The following is a 27,683-nucleotide window of genomic DNA, read 5'->3' on the forward strand; positions in this document are numbered from 1 at the left end:
TTACCAGGAGAATGAAATCCGTTTTTGTAAAGGGCTTAGGGTTGAGTTGTTTTTTCCTCCTCTTTAAAGAATGTTTCCATTAAAAGAACTTTCGTTTAAACTGAATTGAAACTTTGGCGGTTTCAATTCGCAGAGTGCTTTCTAAAGGGAAGTGTTCACAATTTTTTTCTTTCTATTCCTTTTCATTTCTTATTTTATATTTTTTCCCTTTAAAGCCTCGTTTCTGTAGGCTTGGGGAAAAAAGGAGGATTGTTTTCCCTTTCCCCCTATCTCTGTCCGTTCCTGTTATTCATTCGAAGTTTCTGATGTCACTACGTCTATGCAATGGCGACATTTCCTTTTCTTTTTGGCGAAGAAGGCGCCTTTCCGAAGAAGTGATTTTTAAATTTTACGCCTTGACTTCGATAGACGTGGTTTTCACTAGGGAATATTTTTTGTTTCTTCCCTAAAATGTGAAACAGAGTGACACCACATCCGGCTCCAAGTATAATTTTTTTTCTTCTTCTTTAAGTTAAGAGTTGATTTCAAAAATATGTATCGAGCAGGTGAAGTATTTGATACACGACGTAACATGTCAAAACTGCATCAAAGTTTTATCTTTAAAAATGAGCAAAATATTTCTTCTACATTTTTTTTGGTTTATTTATTTATTTAAATTCTACATGTTAATCTGCCCTCTCTGAATCAAGTATATAAACGCCACCATTCATACTTACTAATATATATATATATGTATATATGCAACATAAAAAGCTTCTATTAATCTTTTTATGTTAGCTTCTTCGCTATAAAACAAATCCTAATTAATTATTCAAATCGAAATACTTTCTCACACTTTTAAAAGCCACATCCTGTTCTTAAATCTATTTTTGGCCCAAATATGCATAAATTTAAATAAAGACATTTTTCCATACAATCATAACAATTTATTGTGTTATTTGATAGCAGTATAAAAGTGCTTTTTGGTTAATTGGTTAACACCAAATTATTTTTGAATAAACTAGCATGGGTGAAGTGTGGAATCATCAAGGAAAGCTACAACTCGAAGCCAGGCAAGAAATCAAAAAATAGCTAGGAAAATTAAAACCTATTAGGACAAAAAGAAATCTAGTTCATTATTGTTTGACAAGGGTAAAGTCTTTGTAGTTTGCTGATACCCAAGGGCAACAAAAGAGACTCGACGAAAACTCAACCACCATATCGAGGACCTATGGTTATCACAGAAATACTCCCTAGTGTCGCATATATAATCCCCCAATTAGAGGCTTGCGATGGCCATTTGTATGGCCATGTCAATCAACTAAAAGCTTGGAAAATCTAGAATGACGACGATGATAATGTCAGTGAAGATTCCGCTGAAGAAATTAAAAAAGCAACGACCCAACCGAACTGCGTTGTAGTGATTTTATAAACCGAAAGAACCTTACCTTATCATGACTTCATATTATTTATCTAATTAATTTTATTGCAAGGTATTTTAAGTTTAATTCAGTTGAAATGTCAGGATGGTCGAATGTAACGGTATATTCATTATTCAACCAATATAAACCCTATATAGGTCACTCTAGGACCAAAAAATCTAGACCTCCCAATGTTGGTGCATGTTCTTATATGACCCATATGGAGCCAATTTGAGCCCAACTGGTAAAATAGTTGCTAGGAAAGTGTCATTTATTCAGAATATCCCAACAAGCACACAACTTTTGGGCTAGTGAAGGGACAATGCCGGCTCACCTAAAGTGCCATTACGGCGGGCTTTTCATTGCCGTATCGGTTCCGTTAATAAAGTGAAATCTGGGCCAGAATGAGGGCCAGTGCATGGCATTTCAGGCAAACTTCTGGCAATCGTTGAAGGACCGGGACTATTTTGTTGCCTCTGGATTGCTTTGCCATTTTTGCCTGTTAAATACCGGGGAAAATTTTTTTTTTCACAGAATAAAGAGAAAATTGCCGTAAAGGCTTTTATTGAACCTTTATGATGTCTTTTTTGCCTTTTTATCAAAAGCTGAATACGTTCACTGGCATACGTCGTTGCCTCGCTTGCCGTTAAGGCACCTTAACTGTAGACTGATTAGAAAACGTCTATGCCGTTTTCGCCCATATCGCACCTTTATTTCAGGTGTTTAGGCGAACTTCTTTGCCTTATTTACCAATACACCACCCTTAACTCACCTCAAACTCGGTTCAATAGAGTTTTAATGGCGTCCTTGCCGGTATCACACCTTTATTTCAGATGCTTAGGCGAACTTCTTTGCCTTATTTGCTGATAAACCACCCTTAACTCACCTCCCACTTGGTTCAATAGAAAACTTTAATGCCGTCCTTGCCGGTATCACACCTTTATTTTAGGTGTCTCGGCATTTTTTTTATTTTTTATTATTAGAACTTAGCTTTTAATTTCAAAGGCTTCTTGCTGCATTTTGTTACAATTCTTATTTAGGGAACATAAATTGTCACGAGTGTGTGTTCTACTCGGCTGATATCAGTGATAGTAATTTATTGATTCTTAGCTTTTTATATTGTAATATAACAACAACTGTCATTACATGCATACTGTTTTATGAAAATATAAAAAACAAAATGGTGTAAAACAATTATTTAATTTATAACCAAATGTCCAATGAATCTTCGTACAATAAAATAGACTTTTTTTTATTTCATTTTAAACAATTATAAGCGCTATCATTTAAAGTAGAAGCATATAAAAAAAAATCTTTTTGAATTGAGTATTTAAATTTTTTAAGCATTTTGAGATAGAGGAAATTAAGTACAAATTTTTATTCTAAAATAAAACACAATGCAACTCAATAAATAAGTTTTTAAGTTTTTAAAATAATGCTTATATATTTAAAACCTACATCTAGCTTTTATTGATAGAAACTTACACACAAAAGTTTATTTATCCTATAATTTTGTGTATATTCATCAAGTCATTAATTTTATTAAATATTAGATAAACAGTATATATCATAGTTTTTTCAAAAAAAAAATATTTTGTACTAGTAAATAATACACCATTTTAGTAATTTTAAATATATAAAAGCAGGAATTTTAACAACAATAAAGCTTAAAATAAACCATGAAGGAGTTTTATTTCCTTGTAACAAATCAATACATCTGTATACACTATTTACATATGGACAAATATATTTTCTTTATCCCATTCCAGAAGCTTTATTTCAATGAGCCTTTTTCCTGCAAAAAATAAAGCAATTTATTTTACTATAGATATATTAAATGTTCACAGAAAAAAAAATATCATTGATTTAAATCAACTGATTTTTTAAAAGCCATGGATTAAGACAAGCTGATTATTTTTACAAAAAATTATTAATTTAATTATAAAAATATGATATTGAATTTAGTTAATAAATATGCATTCTTTAGGTTGCATTTAAAAAAAACAACTAAGATCTGATTTCAGAGATAATGATAGTATTTCACTAAGAAATAATAAAAGAGATATGTATGTAAATTATTATAGTCATACATCCCTTTAATGATTATACTTAAGAAAAGTATTGATTTAAAGAAATAGATTTGAAAAAAATCAATTACTTAAATAAACTTATCATTTAACTATTATAATTATAAATACTTTTTATACTATGTAACTAATAAAAACATTATTTATAGTATGTTTAATTCAAGTCTTTTTTTTTTCATTAATAAGGTTATTTACTAAGAAATGGTGAAAGGGATATGCAAGCAAATTATTATTTTTTAAAATAGATCAACTGCCAAACATATTAAAATTATTCACATTTCATTTTTTAATTATTTAAATGCAGTTCATATATATGTAGCTCATAGATATCAAGACTTATTCTACCCAAAGTAAATTAAAAAAAGTTTTTTCAGCAATGCAATCTGATCTAAACTAATTTAATCTGCTTTAGATATCTAATTGAAAAATAGTATCACAAACTTTAACATTCATTAGCAAATTGAGAATGAAAAACATAATTATAATTCTATTTATTCAATTAGTTTTGTAATAATTAAATAATTTTAACCATCTTAGTTAGAAATGTTAACTATTGTAGCTATAATAATATTTTAAAGTAATGTTAAGTGTTAAAACAATTCATTCAATGTTTTGAATGGTAAACGTAGAAAAAAAAAATTTTTTTTAAATGATTTTCTTAAACCCAACAATTTATTAACAATATTCATGTTATATTTAATTTTATTTAATGCGACATTATATTAATAACCAAACTGCTGGTACATTATACATTTATCAGTTAACTGTAAAAAAAAATTAACAAAAAAGTATAATTTGCTCTAAATATAAATTTTTTAATTCCAGAAACAAAGCTTGAATAATTTTTTTAATTCTATTAATGAGCGATTCGTAACAGTTTGAGATTGATAATTAGGAAATGTTAATAGTACTTCTGTAACCAGTATCAATTATTTAATATTATTTCATACCAATATTTATTTAAAATCTGCAATTAAATTCGTGACATCCTTAATAAATTACTTTTAAGTGGAGTTTCAATTATTTTGAAAGGAAGGCAAAGTAAATATATGTGTCTTGGCATTTATATATATATATATATATGTATATATATATATTACATCAGAAATACAAATCTTTTGATTATTCAAACTGATAGTTTTAGGAACTGCATTAGTATTTGTAGAATATGTGATGTTCTGAACACAGACATTGTCAGAAATCAGAGCAAAAAGCTAAAAAAACATGAGAATAAAGTTGTTTTTTTTTTCTTTATCAGGAATTCAGAAATTTCAGGACTATGAACTCGGATATTATTTAACTTATTAAATAAACTATTATGCTAAAATAAATGGAGAGAAATTTTATACTTTATTATTAAACTATTAGTATAAAAACTTACTTTTATTATATCTTTCCTTATCAATTTTGTATCTTTTTTATAAAATAATTATAATGCACCATATAAGAAAACACTTTTTAATTATCATTCATATAAAATATATATGATATATTGCCTTAAATATATAAAAATTTATATTATGTTAATGGATTAAAAAATAATTATGTTCCATGAAATTTAATTACATACTAATATCATAAATTATACACATCTAAATAATAACATTAATTAAACAATATTGAAATATAGCATTTCTATATTACGGGCAAGCAAGGTAGAGAATCATTCTTTATGGTATCACTAAAATCAAATTTAAATGCTGAATGTTTATTTTGCTTGCTAAATAAAGCTGCATACTTAAATATTTAGTTCTTTCCTTTTTTATTAGATATTTTGTTAATATATTTAAAGAAAAGAGTGGATATTTTTAGTTGTTTATTGAAAATATTAATTAATAGTTAAAGGAATAGTTAATTGCTATGAAAGACCTTGAATTGGATCGGTTAATTTCAATTGGCTTAAAATAATGTCCCACAAATTGTTTTAAAAAAAACACAAAACCCCCAGTTTAAACAAAAAAAAAACTGGATTCTTTTCAACCATATGGTAACCTAAGGTAAAATATAAATTTATTTCTTACCATCCTTTTTGTTGATTTTTAAATTTTGAGTTTTATCTTCATTGTTGATCTTCCATCCTGACTCCCTATGAAAGAAAAAAAAAACTATAATTAGAATATGATAGTTGTAAAATTAGTTAAAACAAAAACAACAAAATCGAAACATTAAAAAAAAAAACTGTTTCTAAAATCATGTATGAAGATTAATGTAAATATTTTTATTTCAGTTATGGAATATGACAATAAGTTCATTGTTTATCATTTATCTTGTTTATACTCTAAGCATGTGGTGTGTTAGAGGAACTAAATGTGAATTGGTAAATTCAATAAAACTTAGCACGAGCTTGTAGGGGAATACTTTTAGCCTTTCAGCCCAAATTTAATGTGGACAAAGTTTTTAATTTTTTTCATGTATTTTTTTTAAGTAAAAAATATTTGCTAAAATAATTGCTTTAATACGAATATTATATGTTGGTGAAACTTATGGAAAAATGAAATGTTATATAATATTATCATTTCAAATAAAATAACGAAAAATATTTCGTTATTCATTCATAACTTTACGTAGTTATTTTAACAGTAAAAATAATTTCTTTTAAAATTTTGTTTTCTAACTAATTAAAAAAATAGAATGATAAAAAAATGTTATAACAGGCATGAAAACAGAGAAAACAAATACTAAAATATCGTAATGATATAAAATTGTCAGCACATCTTTTCACCTAATTTATACATTCATAAAGTGCATTTTTCATTTATTACGAAACCTTATTAAGAAATTATTAAATAAGAATATTGCAAAAATATAAATATAAAAGCTTATATGAGTAATAAAAACACTTGTTATTAATAAAGACTGTGTTAGAGAAATACATAAAGTGAACTTAATTTTGATAAGCATAATAATTATTAATTAAAAAAATCAAAATTCTTTTGCAAATCAAAAATATGTGATTTAATTGAAAAAAATATTAATATTTAATGTTTCACTATGTTCTTACCTTATTTTGCTGTTGATGGCTGTTGATCGCTGGATTAGCATTTCTTGGATCGTTCGCCCTGTCTTTCCATAAAAGAAAAGGAATAAATTAGAGTATGATCGTCATAAAAACAGTTAAAAATCAACAAAATCAAAACTGTTTCTAACTAATTAAATTTTATAATTTTTGTTAAAAACAATTTTTTGATTTAAATGAAATTAATTTTGATTTAAAGGAAAGAGAAGGATCATATATTAAAATTACAGCGAATATTTATATTTTTGGTAACTGACGATAAGTTGAATGTTTACCAAATTTTAAATTACCAAATTTTCTCTTAAAATTTTTTTGATTCTAATTTAGAAAAAGAACTAGTCTTTTAGCCAATTAGAATTAAAATAAATAGATAAATTAGAATTAAAATAAATAGATAAATTAGAATTAAAATAAATAGACAAATTCTAAATAAAGCTTTTGTTAGTTAGGGCTCCCTCTCAATTTTAAAAATAAAATTTCCTGAATTTTTGAGGAATAGTTTCCAACAATTTTTAGATTATATATTTCCACTACACAGTTATCATCATAAATTTTAATTAAACAGTTAATAAAAATTCTTTTTTGTAGAAAATGTATACACTTTCTTAAACACAAAATTGTCAAAGGTGAAGGCTGAACAGGTATATTTTAGAATTAACAACCATTTAAAAACTCAAAATAGTAAATTAAGAAGAAGATAAATTACATGAGATAAATTATAGATTTTGCACAATAACTGGAAAAAAAGAATTAGTAATCGTCTTTATAGCATTGAGGACCAACAATATTTAATACAAAAAGCTTTATTTCATGAAAAAAAATATTATACAGAAAATATTATTATACTTATGAATAAATTTTAAAAATAATAACCATGAAATAATATTCTAATTTCTATTCAAAAAAATTGAACGTAATTTTAAATTAAATTTGCTTTATAACAAATTCAGTTTTACAACATAATAATTTTATAACGAATTAATTCATTTTAAAACAAATTTAATCGTAAAATTGAACTTAATATAAAGATTTGAAATGTTCTTATACCTCTACAGCAATTCATTAAATGCAAAAGAAGTATAAAAACAACAAAATAAAAATTAGAAATACTGTCCTTCTATTTAATATGTCATTTTGTTATTTATTTATTTAGAACAAAGAATATATTATATTGAGTATCAAAACAAATATTTAAATTGTTTAAAAATATATTCTGAAAATACTCAAAAAAACTTTAAAAGTGGAAGTGTTTAGTGGAACAATTTTTACATGTTTACCAACGTTATTATTATTTTTTTTAATTTAAAAAAGTCAAAGCAGAAAAATATCAAAATTAAAGTATAATTTAAATATAAAGTAACTAATTAGAGATGAGAAAATTTAAACTCTTACTATTTATTTATTTATTTTATGGTGGTTCAAAAAATATTTCTTCTTATATCTAATCAAAATTATTATTTGAAACAATAAGTGACACCCGCGGTTTAGATAATTCAAATAATGTTTTTTAACAATCCTTCAGAGAAAAAATATGGCTACCGAAATGAAGTAAATTATTAAATTAATCAATGCTTCCGAAAAATGAAAGAAGCATTTTTAATTAATGCATAAGAAATCATAAATTTTTCTTTTATTAGATAGAGTTAATTGAACTTTTATTTATTAAAAAAATCGTCTAATTCATTTTAAAACTAAACTAGCAGCTTAAACTAAACAACAGGAAAGCATAAGATAAAATAGCCAACTGAAGTATTATAGTTATAAAACATAATTTCTAAAAACTTAGCAAATAAAATCAAAGCGAATTAAACTAATTTTAAAAAGCTATTTAATAAATAAGTTAAAAATTTTTTTAAATTACATGAACTAAAGAGAAAAAACTTGTTACTTACTTGCTCTCAAGTGGCGCCATTCCTATTTTTCGAAGAAAGAAGAAAACTAGGGGCTACCTTTAGAAACTAGGGGCTACGTTTATCTCCTTCTTTTTACACCCTTTTCGCCAAATGAATCTTTTAGCTTGTTCTATACAAGTAATCAACGACCACCTACTGAGCAGCTTTTCCGTACTTGAAAGGAATGTTTCTTAGAATTGGAGGTAGGGGACAAAATGTGCTTCCCCACATTCTTTTTAGTTCAAGGACTTCAAACATACTTATCTGGTGATTTCAAACCGTAATGAATATCTATTTTGAATTCTTAAAGACAATTTCTGGTCCTCATAATAAAAAATTAATCTGCACTAAAATATTTTATTAACTATTAGCGATAAGCAAGCTTACTAAATTAAAAAATTATTGAAGTCAAAATTCATTTGAGTACTTTTCGTAAGAAAAATTTTTAATACATATAAACTGGGAAATAATGCTTACATATATATTTTGATTTGCGGAGTAGTAAATTAGAATATCGTTTCTTTATAATGAACAGTAAAGATTCCATAATTAAGGACCTTTAAGTAAATAAACCATTTTTTAGGTTTCATCAGCTTTTTAACAATTTTAGTACATAAAAACACGTTCTACTTTTATGAAATATTTTTTATAAATAATTTAATAACTTTAATTGAGCAAATTTATTTACATTAGCAAACTGGCTGTGTAAAATATAATATTAGCACTACAAAATTATAAATTTTTAAAAAAATATATATATATTTTCGTCTAAAAGTCTTTATAAATCACTCCCCGAGTTAAGAATTTTTTTGTTTTTGTTTATGAATGAATGCATGACGACTGGTTTTTTTTATATCATTCAATTACATTACTAAAAAATAATTATATTTTTGGTTGAAAGCTAATGATCAGAAAGATTTAAAATCCTAAATAACCAACTGCAACAAATTCATTACCTTGGATACTTAAAGCAAAAATTTGAGGTTACTTTATTTTTCTACTAAATACTTACTTCTTTTAACTATCTTTATAAGGATAATGATGTTCTTTTAACTTTCTTACAGATGATATTCATACGATGAAATTCTATTTAGCTATGCATATTTATACTTTCTATGGCATTAAAATTCAGGATTTTTAAATTCTTTAACATAAAAATCGTAACTTTAACTTTAAAACTTTATTTTATTTACGTTTAAGCAACAACATTGATTTTAGAAATCCATTATTAGTTTTCAAACAGTTTTATTTAGTTTATATTTTAAATTTATACTTTGAAACACACTTATATACACGCAGTTTATATTTCAAAACATGCATCGAAATTTTTTGAAGTAACATCAGTTTTTATTTTGCTATTATTTGCATAGCTATAACACATGAAAAACGTTATTTTTTATTTTATCATTTGAAACTTTAAATATTTCATTAAATGCATAGTTAAAAATTACCTGTCTATTATTTGTTTAAAAATCATTTCATTTATACAAAAATAAAAAATAGCAGGCTTTACCCTTTTCTTACTCCGCTCACTCCCGTAATTGCTTATCGTTCATTCATCATTGATTTTTTTTCTTTATATATACTTCCTTAAGCTGCAATATTTTTCACTTTTCGCAAAACACATAACATTTTATTTTCAAAATATACAAGTATTGCAGCTTTATGTAAGAACATTTTGCTAAGCATAATGAAATAAAGGATTTAATAAATTTGAAAAATAATTATCTGTACTTGAAAGAAAAAAAAAACTTAAGGAATTTAGATTGTGTAACTCAACTGGAAAAAAAAAATGAGAAGTAATACTACTCGTTAACAAGACTTATTGAAGTTTAAACAGGGAACGGTTTTAGCGTTATTTATTAAGTTTATTGTTTTTAAAAATGTCAATATAATTATTAAGAGTGATATTAGGCAACAAACAAATCTCTCTCTCTGGCTGTCTTTCGCTACTTTTTATTGACAACAACTTGAGCGCATGTTTATAAAATAAATTTTTTATGACAATGGATAAATAGTCAATGGTCAATATTTAAAGCAAAAAAACTTAAAGAAAGATATAACGAATGGGTATTTAAATTTTCAATTGCTTTCAAACATATTGGAATTTCAAAACAAAATTCTTGTTAAGTTCACACATAAATCCGCCCTTTCAGCAAATTAAATTTTAACCAAGTTACCTTTCAGCCAACTACGCGAAGAAAAAGTTTTTCTTAAATTACCGCATTCTATGATAATAACATTTTTTCAAAACAAAACCATAGCTCTGTTAATAAAACCAAGTATTTAAACCATTTATTTGGTAATTTTTTTGTTAAAATGATAGCAGTTAACCGGATACTCTAGCTTTCAAAATTATAGCTCCTTTAACCTCACATTTAGTAAAAAATATAAAACTGAATAGTAAATTTTTCTGAACAAATGGTTTTTATACAGTGCTCTAAACTATCATGGTAAAATTATAAAATTTTACCACGTTTTTCGCATTTCAACTCATATTATAAAATCTAAATTTTTTATTACTTTACCGAAAACATTACTAAACCACTTCGTTAAAAAATACTGAGCTTTTTGGTTTTTCCCTATAGCCGGAAATAAAGTAAGTTTTACAATATTTTGGTAGTTTTGATTAAATTTTCTTTTCTAGCAAACATATCAACCAATCGCAGTATTTTTTTATTAACAATTAGTGATTTTTAAGTTAACAATCGAAATCGAAATTTTCTCTACAACTCATCATGAGAACAATCACGTGAAAAGAAAAAGAAGAAGAAAAAAGGTGCGTAAAAGGCAATAATAAAATTGCAATAAATTTTCGAACATATTTGAATACCGGTATTAATTTCAAGATCAAAATTAGCCTTTACAGAGCGCACAATTTCTAATTAGTATTTGCATTTCTGTGTTCTACAAAGCAGCCAGTACAGTATTTTTTTACACCAGATTTTGCAGATAACAATTTCCAAACTAATTATAGAATAGTCATTTACATTTTCATCGCACTCTCTGTTCATTTTTCTGTAATCCTTTGTAATTTTATTTTATAACTGTTGTTGAACAGCCAACCCGAATTTGATCTCATGGTTACCAGTGTTCAACTTTATATCATTGTAATTTTGAATCTAAACCAAGAAATAAGAGAACTCCTGTACAAAAGTATCGGGAACGAATTGCCTTCGTGGAGAACTTTTTCATGGTGAGATAAACCACGAAAACCTCCCGTGATTAGCAAGACGAAGATGGGACTCTAATAATCCACGATGCGTCTATCACTTGGAATATTTTATGTCAGCCGGGTACGAAATTCGTATCAACCAGCAATTCTTAAGATTCAAATCCTCAAAACTCATTAGTTGGCTAGCGTTCCTTCCCCTGAGCCTCCACCGCTTATCCTTCGTAATTTGAAACTTCTAAATCTTATACTTTTTGTACAGCAAAGCAAAATGTAAAGTTAAAATAAACACCCAAAAATAGCGGAGGGGACTTCGCTCCTTAGGACTTTTTTATTCAGAGGGAAATGTATTATAGTAAATATTTCTTTCAGGATTCGGCTCAATAATTTAATAGTTTTCCTGCCACTGTTTATGAATTTTTTCATGTAAAAATTAAATAAAAATACAATATATTGATAATTTTTTGCAGAATATTTTTCTAATTAAAAAGATGAAATCCAGTTTAGAAGTATCTGAGTTAACTCCTCAAAGTAAATATACTAAAAAATAGACATTTAAGTGCATGAATTATAACAGATCCAACATTTTACGCATTTGTGTCTAGTTGAATAGTACTAATTTTTGAAGTTGCGAAATAAGAAGACTTAACAATTTTATTACCATTAATTTTCTTCCTTTTTTTAATAATTTATTAATAGTGTCTAACTTGTGCTTGAAAAAAAATATTAAACATTTCTTTAATTAGTAAAACAAATTCTAACAAGAAATTTTAAAATAATCCTACTTAAAAGTTATTACTATAATGGGGAAAAAAAATACTATGATGCTTCTTCAGAGTTTCATAACAGTTAAACTTCTGTTTGCGCATTTGTTTAAGAAATATAATGTGCTTACGTTGTAAAAAAAAAACCAAGATATTCAAGAAATATCGCAGTGATGCATGAACACGAAGCTTATTACAAATTTATCAGATAAATTACTCAAATTTTTGAGGGTTCAAAGAATCTAATTTCTTGTTTTTTAATGTTCTTTTTTTACCTGCACAAAAATATATATGTGTTTATATTTGAAGCATTTAAAGAAACTTGATTAATTTGTATCATGGCGTACTATAAACGTACTATATTATCTCAATAGTTGTGAAAGACTCAAATAGTCGTTCACCATGATTTAAATAATTTACAAACTTTCGACTGCTTAGATAAAGAGATGAAAGATAAAGAAAAGAACGAAAAATGATGTTGTGTAGTCTGAACATTTTAGCCAATTTAATAAATGAAATACGGTTAGAAGTTTCCACCTTGACTCATAAAAATTAGGACATTAAAAAATTAAAATGTATGAATTACAAAAGATCTAACTTTTATTGCATTTGTGTCCAGATGAGAGAAAAATTTGATTTTACTAATTTATGAAGATGCGAAATAAGAAGATTTAACAATTTCGTTACCGTTAATTTTTCGTTTATAGTTTTCTTTTTATATTTTAGCTTTCTTTATTAGTGCACGAACCACGAGATATAGCTAATTAAGTAAGCTACCGATTTATTATATCAATTGTTAAAATTAAGGAAGGTTGAAACTGATTTCTCGCTTTATAATGTTTTTTTTTCCTACAAACAAATATATCTGCTTATAATTTTAAAACACATGAATGAGAATGAATTTGATTTATTTGAATCATTTACAAACTCTTGACTGTTCAGATACAAGGGGTTTAAAAATCCAAAAAAGTGCAAAAAATTATGATGCTTAGTTGTACCCATAAATCATAAAAAGCGAGACTCTCTCCATTTTTAACAAGTTATATTACTAATCAAATAAGACTTTAATATTGAATCAAAAAATATTTTTAAAAAGTTAGAGTTTATTTATGTATTTATTTTTTTATTTACTTTTACAATTTCCCATATCCGGTTGAAAGATTTTTGTTAGATGCATAAGAAATAGAATTTTGATCTGTAAAAGATTTTTACTGTGTATTGCTTTTCGCAATCTATGAAATATGAGAATTTTGCGTTTTTCTGTTATACATTTGCTTATTTATTTTTTTAGAAAAAATAAATAGTTCAATTAAAAGCATATTGCAAACAATTGAAAACAAAATTGGTTTTATGAAAATGTTAAATAATAATAATCATCAGCAATATAAGGAAATAAATAAAAACTGAAATTTTAGTGAAGAAAAAAAAAATTGGAAAAGTCTAAAGTTCCTCAAGAACTCTGACCCCCAACAGGGTGGGATGCGAGAAGCGCATAACCGGACGTCGTTAACTTCTCAATTTACCATACACTAACAAAGAGAGGAAAAGGATCTTATTTTGAAACAGCTACATTCCATTACTCGTCCCCCTCAAAGCAAACTGTAACTAATTCTAAAATAAAGGTCTTTACTTCTTTTTGCAACAAATATTTTAATATCATGAAGGGCACACAAATACATTTACAAACTCCTTTTTATTCCTGAAATTCTATTGCATAAAATTAATTGACCATTAAAATTCTTATGATTCTCTTTTTGATATAGACTTTACATTTAATATATACAGTAAAAAATCGCTAGTTCTTACCACGTACAAAAGTGCTTGCATTACAAACTACAGTCGAACCCCGCTATAGTGAACCGTCTGCGGACTCAGTAATGTGTCCACTATAACCGATGGTTCACTATATCCAAATTTTTTGAAGAATATTTTTTGCATAAGACAGTTGAATGATTGAAGATTGGCTTTGCAATTTTGCATAAGTTATTTAAAAAATTATTAACTAATTAACAGATAATAAAGCAAAAATTGGTGGAAAAAGTAATTACGTCGCTAAATATTAGTTTTATTTTCACTTTTTATAAAAAAAATTTATGATTTTTGATTGAACACAATGTGATTTTAAATTGAGTTCATCAATTTTCTTATCTACAATGTTTAAAGAATGCAAGATTTTTACATTTTGAACAAGATTTCGAACCATCTTAACAAAGCATCTTCTACGTTTTCTCTTTCAGCTCCACGCAGTTTTTTCGATGAAACCATGTTTTTGTCGTATGCCGCAAGAATTGCACTTCGATTTTTCTAAATGTTTGAAACTGTAGATTTTGACAAGGAAAATTCCTTACACAGTGTCGATTGATTGGTTCCATCATCTATACGCTTTACAATTTTAACTTTGTCGTCTATCGAAAACGCTTTTCTCTTTAGAGAATTTGCCATTTTCACTGCTTTTGAAATAAAAATCTTGTCTCAAATAGATAATGTAAGAATATGAAGAGAGCAGCTGTAGAATGAGTTAAATTGTTCCCCTTTTTGATTGTCAAGGGGTGATTTGTAAAGAATATGGTTTGAACAGATAAGAAAATTCCAAAAATTCAGCAGGTGGCCAAGTTAACTAGTTGTAGAGCAAGATTGGGGAAAAGAGAGAAAGCGAGGCTTGTCAGGGAAGGGGGAGTATTAGATAAATGATCTGTTTGACATTTATTACAGTATAGTTAAAAGTGATAAGCATAAAGGAGAATATGACACATTTTATAGGAATGCATTCATTTTCAGTCCCAACACCAACAAGTTTAAAGATGGAGGACTGAAAAAGATATTTAAAGAAATGAAATTTGAGTCCACTATAACCGAGCTTCTAAGTTCTAAGCTGTTCACTATAAGCGTTAAAAATAACATTATTTAAATAGGAATACGGACGGGACCGCTAAAAAAGCTCACTACATCCGAGTGTTCACTATATCCCAGGTTCACTATAGCGGGGTTCGACTGTACTAATTTTAGTGCAATAATTACCAATAATACAAATTATTATAATTTTATCGAAAACTATTTAAAACAGCACTAATTCGAGGAATTAATTATCATGATGGGTCGTGTAAAGAAGGGACAGTGAGTAAACTTTGTTTTTACGAAAATAATTCAAAATAATATTTTCATTTAATATCTGTCATAGTAGCGTAAAGATTAAAGTGTTAAAATTCTGAGTAGGAAACTAAACTCCTTTAATTTTCTATTAAGATATGTATACTGAACTGCTCTAAATTGATTTTATGGGGATATTTATTTGAGCTAAGTCAAATAAAGAATAAATAAGTTAATGCGGCAAAAGAATTACGCAGCGTAAATTACTCAACGTTATGTTGAATTACAAGTTCTTCAAAATAAATATTCTACAAAAAATATGCATATCAAATAAATTTTTTTTTTTTTTTTACAAAATAAAGAGTAAAAATTTAACTTAACTATGTCGTATTTGTTAAACTTCTTTATTCTTACTATAATTGCGAAATTTATTATATTTAACTGTAAATAAACTAAGAATAAGTTACTAGATATCAGATATTATTTATATAAAATTTTATTGAAAGATTGGTTTGAACTGTTTTCTAAAAACAGAATCAATTCAAAAAAAGATTACTAAAATAAAAAATTAAAAAAAAGTATGTGTTATTAAGAGAAAGAATATACAATTACAATTTTATTCGTTAATAAAATGATTAATGGAAGTTACAGAATACTATTTGTTTAATAACATGAGAGAATTGTAATTGCACTATTCCAATCACTGGATACCCATTAATCATTTGTTTTTTTGGATAGATTTTTTTTAAGGTCGTCATTAATTACAGAAGGTGTCTAAATTAATTTTTGTCCTTTTGTCAGTCAATGGGCTAAATTGATTTTTAATTCCAGCCAATATACGTTTCGCAGAAAATTCTTTTCTTTCTTCAGTATTAATATTTATATAATAATTGCTGCCAAAAAGAAGAACAATAGTTGTGTATAAGTTAATTATAAAACGAATATAAAATTGCTTTAAAGTAATTTAATGTAACACTATTAAAATTACCCTCTGGTGAAAGTAAAAAGAAAAAGGTCAGTCTGTAAAACAATGAATTCCAAGAATTTCAAAAATTATCTTCTTTATTTTTAATTATATCATTTCGAGATGCTTTTTGATTTTCGAGATGCTATCATGATTTTTTTCATGACTCTTAGAATTCTTTACTTAAGATAATAGTGTTGAAGTTAATCTAATCGATTAAATTGGTCTAATCGAAAAGTGCGAACGCATGAGATCCTAGAATAATAGCATTAACACTGACCATTCCTGAAAATTCTTTTTATATGAAGTTGGAAAAATAAACTGCATTGTTAAATTAACGTGAAACGAGCAGATATTAATAAATTTCCTTCTCTGTCAGAAAACTGAATAAATTTCCTTCTCTGTCAGAAAACTGAAAAGGTCACTGATACCGCCACTGTTTTGGGGTTTTCAACTTAACGTTACATTTTATCAAACACTGTTTGATTTAGAAACTTCAAATTACGTTAATATGTAGGAAATTGAACGGAGATTACAATGGAATTAAAAAATAATTCTAAAATTAAGTCAAGATTATTTTTACTCTTATACTTGTTAGAAAAATAACATGCGGGCCGCTCTGTGACCGCAAGAATTCAGCTGCGGAAGTTAAATTTGGTATGCTGAAAGAGCCAAATTTGTTTTTAACCGTAACATAGAGTCTTTATTTCCTTTTAGAAACTCTTATTTGTTTGAAAGTTATTACAATTTAAAAGTTTTTTTTTTCATTTTTTCTTTAACTAATAATTATTTATTGATTGTTGTGGAAAAAGTTTTCATTTACGCGATTTTCATAATATCCCTCTTGACTTAATATTAAAAATAATGAAAACAAAGAAAAAAATATTATATAGAAAAAGGCTAGGTGTTGCCAAATATAAAACTTCAACATTTTATACCGACATTTGAAAATATGTGTAGAATAAAGAGAAATAAGAATTGTTTCTTATATGATCGGTTAACAAGAAAAAATTACTTCTAATTTATAAATTCTTTTCATTGTGTCGCACACTCTGCCTTTCTAAAATGTAATTTTTTTAAGCGCAGTTATTTATCATTCAAATCCAGCTATCCTTTTTATTTTGTCAAAATTAACAAGTTAATATAATGAACTTAAATAAAAGTATAATAATTTTACATTAAGCAAATAATTTTTAATCGACTTTTCAGGAAAAAAAAACTTTTAAGAACATTGTTAAGAACAGTTTGTGCCAAATACCTCTAGTTCTGAGAGAATAAAAAAACGAATTTGCGCGCGGGCATAAACTGCTTTTTCCATAGAACATCTTCAATGCGTAATAACTCTCGGCGAGACCGTTTTTCCTTCTTCTTCATTTGTCAAAACTTAGGAATCCTTAAAATGCAACTGCTGGCAATCCAATCGTAATTTTTACTTAAAAAAGTGGAAGAAAACAATTTGTACTTGATCTTCAATTATTTCAAACTTGATGAATGAGATTCAACTACAGGGATTATCGAGCGTAGCGAACAGGTGACGGTGCCTCCATGTAGAAAACAAGGATACATAAAAATAAATTGTGTCGAACAACTATTATCATAAAGCGTATGATTAATATTTAAAATTGTCTCTAAAAAAGGACTGTAGAAGCTGATCAATTGATAAAAATTTATCTGCTGCAGTCAAGGTATAAATTATCGTCACTATCTGAAAAACATTTAATATATTTAAATATTAGCATGTTTACGAATTATGACCTGTTTTTGAATTTTTTTTAAATTAACGTCAAACTTTAACCGGATTTCAATAAATTAGTTCAAAAAGAACTGCACTCTTTAAAAAGGAGGTATGAAAATGATTCATTGGATTCGTTTTGTACTAAGAAAATTGCCAAGTCGATTCGGCAGCATGAAATACTATTTCATTTTTCACCAGTTTATGGTTAAAAGAGCTCCACTTAGTTCTAATTACATAATCATTCAATTTCGTCTAAATAGTTATGCCTTTTCTGAAATATTGATTTGCAAATTTACCGTAAATTTAAAACTATACCTACAGTTTAATGGGACAAACAGATAAAATTTCGGTTCTCTTACCGTTATTTTAATATTTCAGCCATATTTCTGTTATTAGTTCCTAAGATTTAAAACATAGCACAATTTTAAAATTTGTTAACCCAAAACCCCTTGTGAGAAAAAAACAATGTTTTTAATTCATGTATAGGAAACATTTTGCAAATGACATTTGAAAATGATTAAATGTATGTTTATTATTTTGTATTGTTATGTTTCTTTCATTTTTCTACAACTAGGGAACATTACTGGAAAATGAGTAATTTTTCACACAATGCATTTTTATTTAAATCTTATATCGACTTCGTAGAAGAAAAAATCGGTGACTTTTTTTCAATCCTGCTGTAACTTTTGTATTTTTTCCAGCTTTAAATACAATGCTATTTTTATTAACACTTGAATTGAAGTATGTGACGAATGTAGTGTAAAGAAAGATTGAAACAGAGAAATTTAATGTTTAATTTTGTCTAATTTGCTATTTAAAGAATTTAGTTTCAAAATAAAACTCAATAACGCAATTATGGTTTTAAATAACTACTCCGCTATTTAATTGGTTAAGGCAATATGCAGTAGAACATTTCTTTATTTATGTCACATTTTATGCTAGAATAAATAGTGCAGACCCTTGCCACACATGAATGATAAATTTGCTTGACTATAGTAAGCAGAAGGGAGAGGGGGGGGGGATATTGTCGCCGCAGTGTCCTCAATTGGTTATGCCTGGACAAAAGCCGTACCGACTGTCATTCTGAGTAAATTGGCGAAATTCTATCAAAGTTAAAAGAAAGGCAACCCTACAAGACCCTACACTTTATATTTTCTGTATTTATCCGCAGGACTCGAAAACACGTCTAAAGTAAAAATTAAAAAACAGCGCCATCTATGTATTGCATTCAAAACAGTTTTTTTTCCTTAATGTATATAAACTATTTTAAAAATAAATTAATGCTGCATGAAAAAATATTTTTGTAATGCAAATAGTTTTGAAAGTATAATTTTAATTTTTATTTATATTCTGTATTATAAGTTTTTTAAAAAAATTATTTGCTTAATATTTTGAAGTTTAATTAATAAAAATATCCAAATGTATTTTTATTACTTAAAAACGTATATTTAAGAATAAAATTTCCTAAACAATTATTATTTTCAAGTATTGCTTAAAAGTTTAGGGGAAAAAAAGTTATTTACTTTATTAGACTAGACATTTGCTATAAACAGTCAGAAAATTTAAACACGATTTTTTTAAAATTCAAAATTCTTAAGACCATTTAAACTATTTTGAATCCAGTTTTTAAGAAGTAAGTGATTAAACTAAGATATTAAATTTGAAATGAACATTAAAATAAAAATAAAATAAAAAACAATTTATATAAATAAAACGTTTACTATTATAAATGGTATACATTCATTATTACAAAACACTTAAATTGTAATAAAAGTTAGTAAATTAATGTAATAAAAAAGCCCATCTCATTAAAAATCCTTGCTCTAAATTCAAGATATTTATAATTTCTAGGAGGATTTAAGCAATTTACAATATTTTTTTATTCATTTATTTTCTATAAATAGATTTTTTTATTTACATGAATTTTAAACTTACCTATTCATTTTTGTTTTAGAGAAGGTTTAAAAAAGGAGTCATAGTCTGGAAAAAATTTATGTTAATTTCATTTGGGGCTTACAGTAATAATTTTCAAGCGACCAAAACATAAACAATGGGAAAAGTTTTCATATCGCTTCTTCCTAAAATGACAAAAAATAGACAATGACGGACCTTTAGCCTTTTACTGCTATCATATAAATTATACTAGATTTTTTTTTTTTACCATGAATTACAAAAATGATGGATTTTTTATTGAATCCTTTAACGTTAAAAATAAATGTATCGCTTATTCAATAAAAAAATAATAATAAGTCTTCAATAAGAAAAAGTCTTCAATAAGTATTCAATTCAATAAGTCTTTCTTAAGTACATGTTTAATACAATAAATTTAACAAAATTTTATAATAAACAATCGAAAAAATAAAAACTTTTTCTCAATGAACAAAGGAATTGTTCTAGTTAAAAGTATTAATATTTATTCTTATTTTTAAGGGAATATGTATTAAATATTTCTAGAAAGAAAGAATATATTATATTTCGAGTTAAAAATTATACTTCAGAAAATGATTTCAAAAAGAAAAAATAAATAATTATATATATTTATTTAAAAATTTTAATAAAATTTAAAATGATTATTTTTTAATTAAAATATTTTTTTTAAAAATATAATAGGTAATACCACATAAAGTATATTTAGATTATAGTAAAATAATAAAATTCAAGTTTTTAATATTCTATGTAAAAAATTAGCAGTTTTCAAAGAATAATAAAAGTTGTTTTTTTCCTTTCAAAAATACGGTTAACGTTTTATGGATTTTTTCCATTCTCTCCTGATTTTTTTCAAATTTTTGAGTTAAAAGCACATTTTTTACCAACTCTGCATCTATTCATTATTAATCTATTGTAACATTACACTTAATTAACGGTATACAATAAAGGTCCTGTAACTAATTAAGTGTAAGAGGCCAAACAACGGTATACAATAAAGGTCCAGTAACTAATTAAGTGTAAGAGGCCAAACAACGGTTTTATTTTTCGGGCCTGTATAGGTGAAGAGTTATTCCGCCTCTTCCTGAAATGCCTCAAAACAAACGATAAAGGACCCTATTGTACTTGCCTTTTGCCGTTACCCTACCTAGAATGCCAGCTTACGGCCTTACGTTTGCCGTGAGGTGTGTGCTTACTGGGATATCTGTAAAATCATTGTTAATACAGCAGAATATCGTTTTTATGATGGCTCGAAAAAATGGCCACTCTGCATTCTACAACGTATGTTAGATCAACACATATCAAGTTTCGAAAGAGAATAACAGGGATTCAAAATCATTCCATATTGTCGGTTCAACTGACGAACCAAAAGAGTTGAACAACACAGTCTGATCTTTACTATTGTTAATACCACTCTGCAATCAATGTGTTATGCTAACACTTATCAAGTTACGAAGGGGAGTGACAAAGATTCAGAATCATTTCATAACATCAGTTGGATCATTGACAAAGAAACAACACAATCTTTTTTTTTTAATGATAGTTGCCAAAATTTCGTGAACTCATGATTCGTGTAATTTATTTGAATTACAGCTTTTTTGGGAACTTTTCAGAACAAATTTAAGATAACATTAATGCGAGATAATATTAAGTATAATGGACATACTATAACTTCAGTTCCATAAACAAGAACCTTCCTCATGTGTATAAACATCAAATGTTGATAGAAAAAGTGAAACAATTAACAGGTGCAAAGTGGTTTAACCAATAGGGACGGGGGAACAAGTTTGAACGAGGAAATAAAAAGGGGGGAAACTGGTGTGATTTGAAATGATGAGAGAGCCTCTAGGTCAACTTTAGTTTGTGCTTTAGTTTACGTAACACAAAGGAAATCCTATCCTTTGTTTGATCATATTAATGCTGTTTTTGTACATGCTACACTGCTCCCTGTTAATACATAAAATGTTAAACAAACGTTGAAATGATTGTAAGAAATATAAAAGAAAATAATTACTTTGACCAAATACTTTTTTCTTGCAGAAAATTTTAAAACTGGACTCTTAATTAAATTCAATTATAATGGCTCGAAATATTGAGAGTGACATTTTTCTGACGGCTGATATCTATCGTTAAGTTATTATAATAATGAAATTCAATTCGTTCATTTAGTTTTTTTTCGTTTTTGCATTTTTCAAAAAGAATAGCTATCATATTCAGCCTGATGTCTTTTTTTTTTCTCCCATCTCCGCAATGATTATTCAAATACAACTTAATTAACGAAGTGATTTCGTTGTCGGCGGCTTTTCTTTTTTTAATTTTTTTATCCATTCAAACTTAAATTTGTGACGTAGGATTTTTTAAGCTTTATTTTACTCGACTTGTCTTCTGTTTCGTTGAATCCGTTAATTAGAAACATTTCTCTTTAGTGACGACAGCTTCTTGTTTCTGTTGTATTCGAAGCTGATTACATTTTTTGTTTCATTCTTTCTTCCCTTTTTAACCATCGTTTCGCCAATGAAAATTGGTTAAAAAACAAATTAATTCAGAATTTTTTTTTTATTGGTAGATTGTTAATAAGCAACATGTTTTTTAAGATTAGTTGAAATATGCAATTTCATTGTTCGCTTTTTTTTCCCCTCGCCTATTTTCTTTTTTTTAAAAATAAGTTTCCCCTTAATGCAATACATTGTGTCAAAATATAAAAAATAAATTGATAGATTTCTGTATTAAAATAATAAACTTTGTAATTATAAACTGTTGATAGTTTTTTTTTTAATTTTTAAAGTTTTTCGTTTGTTATTTGGGCTACAAGTTAAAGATTTGAAAATTGCAGTTTTTTTTGTGTGTTTCATGTTAAATTTGTTTGTATAAAATAGTAAAATAAATAATAATTAAAGCATTTATTTCTTGTACCCGTATGAGTATAAATTAATAAGTATAAATGCCAGAGTATAAGTAATAAATTGATTGTCAAAATATTAAAAATAAATTGAAAAATTTCAATATTAAAATAATAAACTTTGTAATTTTAAGCTGTTGAGAGATTTTTTTCTAATTTTAAAGTTTTTTGTTTGCTATTTGAGCTTTAAATTAAATAATTTTGTTATTGCAGTTTTTGTTTTGTGCTTTATGTTAAATGTGCTGGTATGAGATATTAAAATAAATAATAATTGTAACATTTATTTCTTGTAATTAAATTCTTTTTGAGAAAATTTCCTCAAAAATTCAGCATTGATTTTTTCATGCTCAAAACTTATTTATTTGATATTGATAATGTTTATAACTGATTTCACCTTTTTTCATTGCTTTTTTTCCTGTAACTTTTTATTACTATTCCAAATGACTTCTTAGAGCGATAAATTATGCCAAATATAAATAATATATTGATAGGTCTTAAAATCAAAATAATGAACTTCGTGTTTATGAACCTTTTTAAAATTTTTTTTATTTTATTTCTGATTTAATTGAAATCTTTCTGTTTACTGTTTGAGCTTCAAGTTAAATGATTTTGTAATTGCAGTTTTGTGTGTGTTCTCTTTGTTAAATGTGCTGGTATAAAATATTGAAAAAAAAAATAATTAAAACATTTATTTTTTTTTATCTGGACATAAAAAGCTAATTTTCTTAAAAAAATAAATCAGGGTTAATTTGTTTTACAACAAAAACTTTTTTTATTTGATGACTAATGACTCTGGCTACAAATTCGTTCATAATAATTTTTTTTCTTCCTTTAACTTTTTATTAGTTTTCCTTTTTTTATTAGTTTTCCTTCTACTTCTTCTTCACTACAGTCGGCTACCGGTTTCCAAATAACTTTTATTTTAATAAATTCTGCTAAAATATAACTAAAACGTTGATGGATGTTTAAATAGTGAACTTTGTAAAAATGAACTGATGGTGATGGTTTTTTTTTCTCTAAAAAGTTTTAAGTTTTTGTTTGATGTTGAAAGTGCTGGCATAAGATATATTGAAATAAATAATATTCAAAACATTTATTTTTTATAAAAAATTGCCTTAAGTTAATTTTCTCAAAAAAAGAAATCGATGTTGATTTTTTAATCATTATAAATTTATGGATTACAATTAAAAAAAATCACGAGCCAGTAATGTTTTTGTTTATTTATAAAAAATAAAACAAGATTATCTTCCCAGTGGAATTAAGTTAACGATAAGTTGCATATTATCTCAATTTTTCATTATATTGTTTTCAAAATGTATCTATATCTTAACTTTATATTATTTTTGCAACACGATTTAAAAGTAAGTTTAAAACGTTCTATTTATCTGATTTAAGAAGCTTTATATCTGAATTTTGCCATTAAATTCTTCTAACTATGGAGTTTATTTAATTCCAAAGTAATTAACTAAAGTCTTTTTCTCCTTTAATTTGAAACAAAAAAAGAAGGAATGATTTCTGGAATGTAGAAAATTTTCTCTTATTCTTTTATTATCTATTTATTTTAGCTAATTGTTTTTTGAAAACTTTAAATGGCAAATGAAATATCACCGGCTTTTTTCTTTCGACAATTTAAGAAAAATACTTATTATTTCTAACAATTAAAAGCAAATTGTGCTTTTATACATTAAATACAATTTGCTTTTATTCGTCTGAATATGTTGAATAATATTTAGAAGTTGCATATATATATTTAAGTTAAAGAGCGAGAAAATTGTGCTTTATTTAAAGAAACATTTGCTTTTAATAATCTGAAATAATTTGGTGGAAAGTATATAACAATCGTGCTGGAATCTATTTTCAGAAATTAAAAAGCAAATTTCGATTTAAAATGTTTGACACAATTCACTCTATATCGTCTGAAATAGTTAAGTGCATAATATTTATCAATTGCGCTGGAATTTATTTTCAGAAATTTAAAAGCAAGTTTTGATTTGATAAAAAAAAAGATTTTCTATCATCTGAAATAATTTGTCGGATAATGTTTAGCAATTGTGCTGGAAATTATTTTTAGAAATTTTTAAGCAAATTTTGATTTTATATGTTAAACACAATTGGCTTTCTAATAATTTAATGTAATAATATTTCTTAATTGTTCTGAAATTTATTTTCAGAAGGAAATGAACAGGATGATTAAATAAAAGTATGATAGAAGCGCATTTTACGAATAATTGAATTAAAACGAACTTTAGTACCTATGTTATAAGCTTTTTAACCAGGAACTAAATAAAAGATTTGGAATTGATTAGAAAATTTAATGCTATGACAAAAATGCTTACTATGAAAAGTTTTAAAATCCTAACAGAAATTCCCTCAATCCTATCTTTATTCGATCTTAATTTTATTGAAATGTAGAAAAAAACTTTAACTTAAGAATTTTAAATTATAAAGAAGTATTATTCAGTCATACTACGAACGTATCCATATAGAAATAAGCAAAATCATAAAAGAAACACTCTATTATAAACCGTAGTCACGGTGCGCCTTAACCAAAGTTAAATAAAAAGCTCTTACACCTAGAAAATTAGAAGAGATTCTGAATTTACAATGTTCTTAGATAATAAAAATCGAAAAATTAAAATAATCTGTGGAGAGATTTTTAAAAAAACCCACTTTGAACATTTTTGCTCACGAAGTGCGATATTTCAAAAATGTTAGCATCATTTTATACTTATAAATAGAAAAAAAAATAAAAATTTGTATTAAATATTCATAATAACCGTTCATAATAAATTTTATAATTATTCGAAGTTTTTTAATTGTTAATTATAGTCGGTGAACCACTATTTAAAAAACAAAAATAATAAAAACTTAAATCGACTTTAGCGACACAAGACTTTAAAAATGGCAGCTTCCATTCGTGTGTGTACACGAAGTAGAAAAGCAATTGAACCAGGATAAAAAAACAAAACTTAATTTCACAGGTCATTCTGTCGACGATTATTTTGATTTTAAGGAATTTCCTTTCGTTTGTATAAAAGGCGATGAAGTCTTGGATGCTCCTGCGCTTGGAGTTTACTCCAAAGATGTTCCTGCTTTTGTTCCGTATGTGAAAAATAAACGAGATATACTGGATGTTCACTTAAAAATGGGTATTGACGGAGGAGGTGGATTTTTAAAAATATGTCTTTCTGTACAATCAAATGAGTTGGACTTCGAGTGCAGCGGTAAGCGTGTTAAGTATGATGAGGGGATAGCTGCAAGGAAATTTAAGGATTCTGGAGTTAAACGACTATTCATTCTAGCAGTCGTTCCGAGTGCACAAGAAAATTATAAGAATGTAGATCAACTCATTTCAACGTTGAATATAAGTCCTTTCCACGGCACAATTGCAACCGATTTGAAGTTAGCGAATATCTAAGCAAGTATAATGTCGCACAGCAGCGCATACCCATGCACTTATTGTTATGCTAAGAAAGATGAGCTAAGCAACTGGGGCGAATTGAGATCCCCCGAAAATGTTTCATCGTATTATACAAGTTGGCTGACTGAAGAAAAAGCTTAAAAAAACAAAGCAAAAGATTATTCAATTGCATTCATCCACCGCTAATTGCAACTGTTGGAGGCAAAACATTCCTAGAAATTATTCCACCGCCAGAATTACACCTTATGCTTAGTGTTGTTAACACTGTTTTCACGCATATGTCGAAAGAATGTGAAAATGAATCGCTGACATGGACAAAAGCTTGTCACGTTCAGAGTGAAATCAGACGAGGATGTTCTGGGTTTAAGGGAAATGCATGCAAAACACTTTTGGATAAAGAAGAACTTCTGCGCCAGTTTAAAAATCTAGCAATACTGAAGTATGTTAAAGTATTTGACGACTTCAAAAAAATGGTTTCTGCATGCTTCGGAAATAATCTTGACCAAAATTACAAAGCATGTATAGAAGCTTTCAAAAAGAGCTACATGGACTTAGGTGTCAGCGTTACACCAAAGGTACACGCAGTTTTTTTTCACATTGAACAGTTCTGTGACAAAAACGGTGAAGGATTAGCATTTTTTGGGGAGCAGGCGATGGAGTCCGTACATTTTGATTTCTTAAAGTTTTCCTGGGAAACTAATAAAAATACTGCAAATCACCCGGATTATCCTGAACACCTTTCGAGCCCTTTTTGTAGATATAATGCTTCACATGTTTAAATTGATGTAATTATATTTAAATTATGTTACATTTTCATATTTTATCAACAATAAAATTTTTAAATAATAAAAGTTTAATAGAATTACAACTGAAAAATCATTTTTTCCTTTCTATTGATATAAAACAACGCCAGATTTTCCAAAATATCATACTTCGTGCGCAAAAATTTTCAAAGTGGATTTTTTTAAAAATCTCTCCACAGATTATTTTAATTTTCCGATTTTTATTATCTAAGAACATTGTAAATTCAGAATCTCTTCTAATTTTCTAGGTGTAAGAGCATTTTATTTAACTTTGGTTAAGGCGCACCGTGTAGTGCAAACTATTCAAAGTTACAATATCAGCCAACCGTTTCTTTTTAGTGATACTAGAGGTCGCAGCAAACTGTTGGATGAGATGTGTCGTGATGACGTCAAGTGGATCGTTTTTTAGGTATTATCGTTCATGGTTGGAATATATATATAAATAAACGATTTATATCAGATTCAAAAACTTTACCTATTTTTTAGGAACTTTAGAATCTGGCTCATAGTACCTACA

General features: G+C 26.6%; 1 protein-coding gene and 1 long non-coding RNA gene across 8 annotated transcripts in view; one reads left to right on the forward strand and one right to left on the reverse strand.

The window, feature by feature from the left end:
* LOC107446848 (disintegrin and metalloproteinase domain-containing protein 11) overlaps nucleotides 1–27,683 on the forward strand; it is a 225,812-nt gene that overhangs the window by 105,975 nt on the left and 92,154 nt on the right. The window lies entirely within an intron of this gene.
* Nucleotides 3,074–8,493, reverse strand: LOC147804147 (uncharacterized). 2 transcript variants are annotated; one of them, XR_015429284.1, is made up of 4 exons: nucleotides 8,396–8,493; nucleotides 6,489–6,550; nucleotides 5,509–5,573; nucleotides 3,074–3,195 (listed from the first exon to the last, which is right to left on the reverse strand). It is a non-coding gene; the product is annotated as an uncharacterized LOC147804147 (long non-coding RNA). The 2 variants fall into 2 exon arrangements; XR_015429285.1 differs by lacking the exon at nucleotides 8,396–8,493 and adding an exon at nucleotides 7,896–8,020.

The sequence above is a fragment of the Parasteatoda tepidariorum genome, chromosome 9, assembly GCF_982258835.1.
Source record: "Parasteatoda tepidariorum strain Cologne lab strain chromosome 9, Ptep-v5.0, whole genome shotgun sequence".
NCBI classification, from domain to species: Eukaryota; Metazoa; Arthropoda; class Arachnida; order Araneae; family Theridiidae; genus Parasteatoda; species Parasteatoda tepidariorum.